Here is a 10,034-nt window from a genome sequence, read left to right as displayed (position 1 = left end):
AGCAGGGTCATGGATCTGGATGTAAATGTATAGGTTTTATTTTATTTGAATGTTTTTGCACATTTTGCTCGTGAATAAAATGCAATGCGCTAAATATTAAGCCTGCAAACCTGCCTCAAGAGGCTCTTGTTGAGCACCTTGTTGACATTGGACAAAAAATAATGACAGACTTTAACCCTTATTCATATCTTCATCCCGCACACTGTTTGTGTATCAAAAGTCTTCCTCGAGACTCTGTATCGGTTTTGGTTGGTTTGGATTTCCATACTTGTTTCTGAATCTGGAGGAATTGCAGCAGCAAGTTTTAAACTGCTAAAGCAGCAGCTGCCAAAATGTAACAGTGGCTTCAGCCCAGACGAATGTCAGATTGACACAGACGTTGCAAAAAACAGAAACGCTGAAACCAAAGCCTAAAATAAAAGCCAGTACCGGTAGTTAACTACTCCTAACAAGAGTGATTTACACCCGGAGAAATCCCACCCACTCAGACAAGCCTCCAGAATATAATCCGGTTCTGTGATGGCGCCCGGCTCCTTGATCATTTGTCAGTGGGAGTTCAAATCAAGGGTCTACATCTGGAGCCAAGAGCCAATCAGAAGCAAGCATTCTACGCTGACTAAGTGGACACCTGTGACACCTCTGACATGCCAATGATGGGCTCCAGGAATGCTCACGTTTTGATCCTTGGATCGGAGGTAATTAGTTAAGGTGGACTGAAGCGTAGGGTCAATCCAGGGCGGAGGAGGATTCACTTCAAAACATTTGACTTCAGCTATTTTTGATCATCCAAAGTTCAAAGCAGAATCAAAATCACTTTTTTGGTGAAAAAGAAAAGTATAAATAGAAAACTCCTGCGTGGCTCGTCCCAATTGTTCTCATAGGCCACGAGGCTCATGCTCCCCAGTTAGTCGTGGGCGTACCAGTAGCAGTCGGCGGCGCCCCCACCTCACAGAGTGTTTATTGGTTTTTGGCCAGACCTAACCTCAGATGAGGAGGTGGGGGGGGGCTGCCGACCACACCCGCAGACATCTTATTGTACTGGAAAGCGTTGGACAGTTTCATCCAAGCTCCCGTCTATAACCGTTAAACACATGGTTCTAATCTCGTTGTGGATCCACTATGCAATGACAATAAAGGCTTTCTATTCTATTCTTGCTGCAGCAGCTAAAGGCTCCGAGCAGCCAAAGTCAAAGTGGCTTCACTTTGTGAGAAATATTGAAATGGACCTCACCTCCTCTGGAATGCCACCGTTGTCCTCCTGAAAGAAATCGGCCGGTGCTGTTGATGTCTAAAGTCTGCGCTTCCTTTGTGCTTCATCAGCTCTACCTACACTTTCTGTGATTGCCCACCTTTGTTTATGTTCTTGTAGAAGGATTCGACCAACTTGGATGTAGTAGGAGATTAGTTTAGCGGAGCTGGGTACAGACCAAGGACTTTTTCAACTGTTGCCAAACAGGAAGTCACATAGCTCCAGATCCACTTTTATGGGAAACCCTGATGAGTAAGACCTGATTCCAAATGTAAGGAGTTAGGGGGTATTACTTAACTTGGCATGAGGCGGATAAGAATGATCTTACATCCCCTGGGTGTCCTGGTAAAACCGGTAGGTCACTCTGGTGTTGCCGGAGGGATACGCTTTCCGAGTGGTTCCTCGGTCTGTACTGGAGAATGTTTTTAGTTAGCAGGCATGCACACAGCTTTCCACAATCTAAGGGAGAATAGTTTTTTGTATCAGGATGAGGTCAGCTGCTCGCAGCTGTCGAGCGGACCAACACGCCCCTGGGTCTGAATCTTCAGCAGTGTTCCCACAAGGCGTGGGCAGTGTGGTCTCCCCATCCTTTATGGGAAACAAGTTGGAAAAGAACATACTGTGGATGACTTGGAAAATATGTTGGCATTTAGAACAGAAATGCAAATAAATGAACGTCTTTGTTGCTGGTGGATCCGGAGGGTTGTACTAAAATACACTGTATGTACTGTGGCGTCAGCTGTGGTCCTTCATAATGGAGTTATAACATGAGGGTTCAGTCGTCACATGAAATTACTGGACTCATCGCTACCAATCAGCAACCATCTCCCCGACTGAGTAATGCCATGTCTCCTTTGTTGTTTTTACTGTTGACCCTGGAGTCCAAAGTACACCTTGTGTGACGTGAGATGGAAGCGATTACGCTTGTCTTATGGTGAACGTTGACCTCTCCTTGTTGCCCGTGGATAGATGTGCTGATTTGCCAGATTGGATTTGTGCCGCCCTGCTTACCCCCGTTTGGCTTTCTCGTGGCACACGGGGTTGTTGGGTATTGTCTCAACGGGGAGGATTTGGGTGGCTCTTGAAAGACCTGTTATGTTTGGTTTTTCGTCTATGTGTTTCTCCCACTTCCTGTTTTATTTTGGCACTCATCCCTCCTTTCAGGCCTTGGCTTCCTCCCTTTGCGTGATTGTCAATCCCCATTCTTGATACCTTGTCTGATTTGCATTGATCCATTGCCATTGTGGATTTGATACTTTGTTCAGTTTCATGGTCAGAGTTATCTTCCTCTGTGAGTGATTTTCTGTTGATACTTTGTTATTCAAAAATCACTGAATTGAACATTCCTTTGAGTCGTGCATTTGGGTTCAACCCCTATTCCGGGCCCTGACACCTCCATCCTCTATTTGATCATCAAACAGTATCGTCTTGTTTGCTTCACAGCAGAGAACATCTGCAGAGACGTACAGCCATCCTTTCTCCAGCCCTGTTATGTCTTTATTAATGGCATTAACCCAAAGGGGGGGGGTCAGTGAACAACAGGTTGTGATGTTCGAAGCTCAAAGTGCATCTTGTGTTAAAGCTTTGGTTTGTGAAGCTGGCTGAAATCAGCAAATCTGATCAAAAGGTTAATCAGATTTGCTGCTGGGCAAGAACACATTTTCTACTTACCTGTTTAAGTGTACGGACTTTGAGATGATTCTTATTTCTGCTTATTTCAGATGATATAACGCATCACTTTATATGAAATGTACCAAAGAGGGACAAAACCTGCAAATATAAAACGTTCATTCACTGACGATAGCAGTTAAAAGCATTTTCTAAAATTCTTAGAACTTGCATTTGACATTAAACATGTTTAAAACCATGATCTGATAAAGTTCGAGTAATTAAAAGATTATGACATGAAACGGAATAGCAATGATAAATGAGTTTTTTGTCTCTCTAATCAGAGAGCGGCGGCTCTGGAATCATCTTCCTGCCACCTGTGAGCAGAGATCTCGTCCTCCTCTTCAGATTCTTTGATGCCTGCAGCTGGTCTTCACACCCGGGGGGGGAACCACAACTTTGTGGCCGTCCTCCAACAGTATCGGGATTGGTGTTATTCCTTTTACAGGTTTTACACAGGTTTCCAACTGGCTTTCAGACGACTGGAAACAATTTTGGGTTGAATTAAGACATGTGGACGGAGTGCTTTCAAGACATCCCTAACAATTCGAACCTTCTGTGTGAAGGTCCATCTAATTGGACACACCCTACATTCAGGTTGTGCCCCTTCTCTGGGACCGGCATGACACAACAATCTCTTGTATTGATTGCAATCCAACATGTTACCCTCTCCAAATTGTGAGCCAAAGGATTTCATGTGGGCGGCACAGTGGTTAGCGCTGGTGCCCAACAGCAAGAAGGTTCGGGGTTCGAGTCCTTTCTGAGCAGAGTTTGCATGTTCTCCCCGTGTCTGCATTGGTTTTCTTGCGGGTTCTCCTCCCACCTCCAAGTTGTCCGTAGGAGTGTGTATGTGTGTGTGTGTGTGTGTGTGTGCGTGTGTTTGTGTGAGCGGTTGTCTGTCTATGTGTGTTCCCGCGATGCTCTGGCGACACGTACGGGGTGTACCCCGCCTCTCGGCCGTAGCAAGCTGGAATAGGCTCCAGCAACACCCATGATCCGCAAGGCAGAGGAGGCGGCTGGAGACGAGACCAGTGAGGTCATCTCGCCTGCAAGAAAATGGATGGATGGATGATTTCCTGTATCTGGGACAAATAAGAAACTACATCTAGATGAAAAACAGATCCGGACTGTGAGGGGAAATCGGATTTTAGCGGATAACCCGTAAACTCCAGATGCTGAACACATGATTCTAAGTACTAGGAGTGGGAAATAGGTGTTATTATTGAATTTAGCATGACAGATGTGTGGAAAGCGACATAGGGTGCAACTATTTCTCCTTCCAGAGGCCTGGATGCCAGCAGAAACGATCAGAAAAGGTGTTTACATGGGAATGCATCATATGTGATTATACAGTAAACACACTACAATTGTATTGTTTATATATTTTTACTATAATCAAAAACTCACCATTTGTTTCCTCCTCTTATTACATGCACACTTGTTTTGATACATCCTGCAATCAACTTTGCAGGTCAAAAACGTAGGCGGCCATAACCGATCCACAGGGCCAGACGTCCAAACACTAATACTAAATACTAAATACTTTTTATCGATTTGTCCCTCGGAGGGCGGGGACACGGAGACGTTGCAGAGAAGTTGGGGAGTGATGCGATAACATTTGCAAACGGCCTCTGCAGGACTACGTTAACTTAATAACATGTGATGTAGGTAGAAGTGCAGCAGATGAAAAAAGAACTTGAGCGTTAAGTTCAAACCAAGCTCACGTTCTTATGTCAACACACCAGACCAAATGATTGGCAAAAAATCATTCACTTTCTCTATTTTCTTTGTGTGTGTCCTCGCTTTGAACACTCTAACATACTCCGCTCACTTTAAGTACCTCATGTGTATTTGAAGTTACAGTTGTGTCATTAACTTACATTTCTGCAGTCGTGCGGAGACGTTTGTTTCCTCTGCTGTTGCTATTCGGAGCAGGAAAAGTGTCGATCGCTAGTCAGCTGCCACTTCCGAGGACAAGCAGGGGGGCCTATCAGAGAAGACCAAAACGCCGCCGGATGAACCACAGGAACCACAAGAATCCTGACTCTGGCGGACCAGGAGGTAGAGCAACGGCTAGGCCTATTTATTCAGTTGGTTGCGATGGAGAGAGGATTGTCCTTCCATCAAGAATCTCTGCGACTGTAAGGATTGTTTTTGTTTTTTCGGATCGTGCCAGTAATGAAACGTCTCCTCCCTGTTCCATTTGTATAATTTCGCCAGTCAAATGGAGCAGCTCATTCTTATCCACTGTGAAAAGCAACCTCAGCCGTCCTGGAAATCGACGACGGTAAACAATTAATCCCAGAGAACGTGACATTTTAGGGGCTCTGTCGGTGTTTCGGTCTTATCATTAAGCCTCCGCTCCGAGCGGAGTGTTTGTATATCAGCATTACTTTATGCTCTGCTTCCAGTCCATCACCTCACAGACACAGGAAGGCCTAGAGGTCTCCAAGAGGAACTAATCACTCAGGAGCTTGTTGCCTTGCAGACGTTGCTGTAACATCTGGGTCCTCCTGTGGGGCAGCAGACCTTTCCATGAAAGGATGGCCATGTAATGCTGCTTAAAAAAACAACACAGTTAACGTTTGAGGGACAGGAAAATGAGATGACGGCAGCAGGAATGAGCTGTTTCAACCTCTGCATGTTCGCCCTCCAGTCTGCTTGAACTTTGTTCTTTATTGTTTTCGTTTCAGGGAAGAACATTTTTTTCTTTAACCCATATGCAGATGTCTATCACAGAGCGTCTACAATCTAATCTCACTTTACACACTGGAGTAATTACCAGAGATGAAATAGCCGCCCTCACCTCCTCTCCTAAACCTCCTCTCAGCCCCCCCCCTACTCTCTGTCGCTTTGTTTCCCGCTCCTAGTCTGGATCGATTTAGCTGGACCGTTTCAGCTGTCTCCGGAGCAGCAGATGTTGTCCATATTGGAACCGAACCTATAGAACCAGGCCGTCCTGTCTGTGCTCAAGGATGATTCTCATGCACAAGATAAGTGGCTACAAATGGATGGACGGATGGATGGATGGATGGCTTGAACACTGTAATGGCTTTGAACATCATTTAACTCCGAATAAGGAGTCACATACTATTCGGCCTGTAAAAACATCGTGATTTGATAATTAAGGACATTTTGCACGAATCGCCCCTCCATCTACCGCCACACCCCGTTCTTTACATTTAGAGAAGGTGCGTAATAAATATAATCACGAGCCCTCCACTTGTCAATTTAAACACTCAAGCGTGCATCAGTGCAACACGGATTTGTCCCAGTTTGGGGGAGTCTAACAAATATTGCATTAAACTCACATGTGGTCCATTAACTGCATGAAATATGGCTGGTGATTCAAAATAAAGATGCTAAGTGGGCCAGCGAATCAATAAAAGATATGCTCTATATTAACAAATTGGTGCGTGAGTCATTCCAGCAGCTTGGATCTCTCTGTCAGGAGATGAGATTAAAGCTGTTATCGCCTGTCTCTGCAGGTCCTTCACATGCACCGTCGTTTTCGTTTTACAGTTCCCAACTTTGCCTTTCTCCCAGACGGTATCTAATAACTCGATTTAAGCTGCCAGCATTAAACAGCTGTCTGACATTGGAGTTGTGTTCCCGTATAATCTGATGGATGTGCAAATAAGTAACTGCTGATAAAATATCGGTGTTTGTGCTGACAGCATTTTGCTTCAAAGCCGGCAGAAAATATATTTGCTAATCTCAGTTCCAGTTGCTGAAAGGATTTGCTTGACTCACTGAATAACATGGCTGTCAAATTCCACTCGATGACAAAAGGAACGGAGAAGGTTGATTGGCCGTGGCGACCCCTGACGGGACAATAGATTTAAGTTTCATTTCATTTCATTTTCTAACCGCTTATTCCGCTATCGGGTCGCGGGCCAAGCTGGAGCCAATCCCAGCAGTCAATGGGCGAGAGGCAGGGGACACCCTGGACAAGTCGCCAGTTCATCGCAGGGCAACACAGAGACAGACAACCAGCCACACACACACTCACACCCACGGGCAATTTAGTGTCACCAATCAGCCTAAGCTGCATGTTTTTGGTGCTGGGAGGAAAGCCGGAGAACCCGGAGAGAACCCACGCAGACACGGGGAGAACATGCAAACTCCTCACAGAAAGGCCACAAGTCGGAGTCAAACCAGTGACCTTCTCGCTGTGAGGCAACAGCGCTTACCACTGCGCCACCGAGCCGCCAGACTTAAAGTTCAATCTGATATTTAACTAGAAACTATGCTCTAAACAAACCCCGTGTTACTTGAGCAGTGTTTGGCTGCAAAGCATCATGAGGTCAATCGTTAGGGTGGAGGGGTCAAACTTATGATTGCAAAGATCAACGGAGACCCACGGCTATCAATAGGTCAGTAGCTGAGTCCGACGAACGCCACAAACAGCAACCAGTCAGATATTTAACATGCGCACCACGCCCTTCTCATTCAGACTTTCACTGGAGGCAAACTGAAAATGAGGCAGTCGTCTTGCTCTTAATCAGAAACAGAGAGACGCAGCAATTCCGAAACGTACCCACTCACGTTCATCTGCTTTGACATGTTTAGGGACGGCGACGAGGAAAACCTAATGCAAAAAGCATGTTCAAAAAGTGCAGAGTTTAAGAAAAGAATAATGAACTCCAGCATCCGCAGAAATAACTCGCCCACGATGGAGGAGTTTCAGACGGGATCGTATCGGTGCTTCCAACAGGAAATTCAACATTTTAGCTTTTTAGCTGGTTTGATTTTCCCATTGAGCGGTCTCATGTCCGGCTCTAATACAATGCATTCCTGCAGCAACTCAAAGACTGTGCAGCAATGCTTTGATTAGCCACTAAGACAACGCGGAGGTCAACACACCAGAACAATCCTTCCAGTTTCACCTCCCTGCCTCCGGCCTGCTTTCTATGCACTCCTTTTATTAATACCCCTTCCGGGCTTCTCCCAAATCCCATCAGTCTATTTGCACGGATCTCATTCGGAGGCTTTTCGGGCTCCAGAGAGGGTCACGCTCCTGAAGCTTGGATTGGAGAAAGAAGAGCAAACGCTATGGAGCGTACGGAGGAATGCAGCTGTGAGGGTTAAGACCGCAGACAATAGGAATTAATCAGAGCCCCCCTCAGCGGCGGATCGCGCTCATGACTTTGTGGATTATTGGATGAACACATGAAATGCTCTTTCTGCGTATGCCGGGGCCTCGTCCACTCGTCATGTCTCTCTATAAAAGAAGAATGGATGTAAACTTTATGCTGCAAATAAACATTTTGTCGCTTCTTCTAGATAGCTCCCAACTTTTAAAGTTTCAATACAAAGCTAAACTTTGACCAAGTCCTTTTCTCCTCTTGGTACTTTGAAAGTGGAAAATGCAGCGTTCGAGCTTCTCCCATGTGGCGATTCTCTAATTTGACTCTCGGTTACTATGGCAATTTATGCTGGGAAGCTCGCCTGGACCAAGGCAAGCTAAATCTCAACGTCTATTCAACCAGAGTTCATGAAACAGTGACTCGAAGGAGTCACTTAAACCTCAACCAGTCAGAAAATAATGGTGCAGTATAAAATAATAATATATTGAATTAATGTTATAAACAAAGCATATATGTTTTGTTATGTGATATGTGAAATCAAGAGACCTGCTTCATTTTTTTGGACAATTCAAGTCAGGACTTTAATCTTTGTTTTCCTTAAAGCACTGAAATCTAAATCCTTTTGAGTCTGTCTGAGTGATGACACTTGTTTCTGCATTGATTAAGGCTGACGAAGGCCAGTTAGCATAAGAAAATGATTTATGGTTGTGTAGTTTGAGAGACGGGAGATTACCAGATATCTGCTGCCGATCTCGCAACGCTGCATTATGGGTAATGTAGAATCAAGTTTTGAAGACAAATTCATGCCTCAATTTGGATGCTCTTCCTTGTCCATTATGAGGTGGACAATATTAAAGGAGTGCAATGCTAAATCTGAGGAATAATCCTTGAAGGGATTGCAATCCTGGCCGCGTCACTCCTCTGGAGACATTCCTCCAGTCTTAACCTTTGGAAAACAGAAGAGAAATAGTCTTCGACCGGGGGCTCTCTCCAATCCAGTGAACGCAACATTCCAAGATTCCCTTTAAATTCACAATTTAAGATTTAAACTGATAAATTCTTACAGGTCACGAAGTTGGACATCAATATAGTAAGCAGTAAGTTGAAGCTGGGAGATAGTTTCATGAAAGGGAAAAGTGTGTTTTGTGTTTTTATGCAGGCAGATACTTAAAACACGGCTGGCTTTCTGTCAGACTGACTGAGTGGGTGAATGAAGAGGAGCTGGGAACTCTCGCCTCAGGGTCAACAGATCAGAGAGACGACAGCGTTGAACTACAAGTTGAAAAGACATGGTCAGAAACTCAAGGCTATGCTCTTTAACACACACACACACACACAGATATAACAGGTGTTGGGGAGGATCCCTTGTTGTTCCCCTTCCAGGCAGGCTAAGATGAGAAGGTGTATAATTTTAGAGTCGCCGTCAAGAGGAATGTGCAGCTTTCATCATGACTGATAACAAACAGGATGTTGGACACAAATTAAATAAATGAAAAGTCAGCACGGGGTCCTAAGATGACTCTGGGGGCTCTGGGGAGTGTGGATCAGGACGTAGACCTGGAATGTTGGCCGTTCAACGCCTGGCCCCTTATAGTAAATGTGTCAAAGTGTCCTTGAACAAGAAACGGAACCCCACTCCACTGGTGTGTGAGGGATCGCTGCCGGTGAGCAGCCTCAGCCACCACTGCATGAAGTGGTCAGTCAGAAAACACATTTTTATATGGCTATTTTTAATCGACCCGAATTCACATGTTTCATGTTTCATCATGTTTGTGCTGCACATGCTTCTACAGAAGAAGCTTTTTGATTGAGCTTCAAATGCTGTCACAGAATCAGGACTTAAATCCAAAGAGATCACAAATATAGTGGAACCTTGGTTCTCGAACATAGTTCATTCCGTAATACTGTTCAAAAACCGAAACTATATTTCCCATAAGAAAAAATGGAAACTTTATTAATCCGTTCCTTTGCACCAGATAAATGTCCATTTACATGCCTGCAGTTATATTAATGTGTACCTACGTGTA

Source organism: Brachionichthys hirsutus, chromosome 15 (genome assembly GCF_040956055.1).
Source record: "Brachionichthys hirsutus isolate HB-005 chromosome 15, CSIRO-AGI_Bhir_v1, whole genome shotgun sequence".
Lineage (NCBI taxonomy): Eukaryota > Metazoa > Chordata > Actinopteri > Lophiiformes > Brachionichthyidae > Brachionichthys > Brachionichthys hirsutus.
The sequence above is the reverse complement of the archived record's forward strand: the minus strand, read 5'-3'. Positions refer to the sequence as shown.